This window comes from Microtus ochrogaster, linkage group LG7_11, assembly GCF_000317375.1.
Source record: "Microtus ochrogaster isolate Prairie Vole_2 linkage group LG7_11, MicOch1.0, whole genome shotgun sequence".
Lineage (NCBI taxonomy): Eukaryota > Metazoa > Chordata > Mammalia > Rodentia > Cricetidae > Microtus > Microtus ochrogaster.
Window position 1 is genome coordinate 19,285,672 of NC_022032.1, and position 1,523 is coordinate 19,287,194.

At 46.6% G+C, this 1,523-nt stretch overlaps 1 protein-coding gene across 1 annotated transcript in view; it reads left to right on the top strand.

The window, feature by feature from the left end:
• Positions 1-1,523, top strand: part of Ccdc110 (coiled-coil domain containing 110) — a 13,145-nt gene that overhangs the window by 4,834 nt on the left and 6,788 nt on the right.

Genomic DNA, 1,523 nt, shown 5'->3' on the forward strand with positions numbered 1-1,523 from the left:
GGCTGGTCTCGAACTCACAGAGATCCACCTGCCTCTGCCTCCCGAGTGCTGGGATTAAAGGCGTGCGCCACCACCGCCCGGCTAGAGTCTAAACTCTTTGGAATGCTTTCCCACCTTGGTCTCAGCTTCCCAAGAGAGGCAGAAATGAGCAGTATGCAGGTAAGCTCTCTAGCCTTCCGTCCTCCGACTAAAGGCAGGATTCTTGAGTTGACCACACATCTCCAGGTTCTGAACTAATATTGCCTTGTTAGTGATGAGGACCAAACTGCCAAAAGAAATAAATGTCTTCACTTGACAACCTTCTGTGCTTCTGATGGATCCCTAATCCAAAAGAGAGGATTCGGAGGCCTGTTTGAGGACCTACTCTGAGGACAGAAGCTGTCGGTGCTAATTCTCATTTCATCAGAAAGCTAGAACACTTTGGCTTCCCTAATTTAAAAACGTTTTAAAGCAAGCAAGTTACCTGCCACGTGGATGAGTGTACATTGTCTCTCCTCTGCTGCCCATTCCACAAACAGCCTCCGGGAAGGTGCCAATCCTGTGACGTCACTGTCTAGCATCCTAAGGAGCCTGAGGACTTCTGTTCACTATCTGTTGATTTTAGAGTGTCCGAGGAAAACAGAATAGTCAACTGCTGCGCAGGAGAAAAATTCTTCAGTGACAAAACCTAAGAGAACAAGATCAGCTTCGGCACTAGCTAGCGCCCCAGTCCCCGCCCCGCCCCCACCCTGCCCCCACAGCAGGTCTCGCCACCCAGCATAGATCAGTGGACTGAGCTGCGTGCTCCTCTTGGGCTGTAGCGGCAAGACCCCATGTTGAGGGGACAGAGACTGGAATGGGTGTGTCGAGACCGGTGCAGCGTCTTAGGACACACTCATCTGAGCAGCGGAAAGGAGCAAAGGATACCCACTGCAATCGGGGAGGGTCTTCCCACAACAGGAGGCAGGGTAGATGCACGCCTTGAGGACACAGCCATCGATAGGGAAGTGTTCCTATTTTTACATGGTGAAGAAGGGCCAAAGGAACGCTCACAAACCTCCTTCCCCAGGAGAAAGCGCAGATTGTTCTTTATAGAACTTTGCCCGAGAGCACGGCCCATCCTGCACACCCCGCTCGTTTCCATGACTCAGGGAGATCACCGCACGGCAATTTCACAAAATTAAGACCTATATAGTCCATTTACTAAAGGCCTTCCAGCCTTCCACAGCATTATTAATGGTTATGGGTTTTGTTTTGTGTGTGTGTGTTTTTTCTAAACAAAATGAGTGAAGTCTGTAGCTCAGAAACAGCTATTTGAGATTTTGAGACATTGCAAGTTAGCGGTTTCTTACAAAAGTAAGAGCATTGCCATAACCCCAAGTAAGTACTTTCTTTTTTTTAATTTTTAAAATTTTGTAAAATATAAAACCTATTTATTTAAATGTATTTATAATATATAATGTTTTATATAATATACTACAGTTTACAATATACTGTATATATTTCCCCACCTGTGCCAATTTCTACCCTGGTCCTGGATCTAC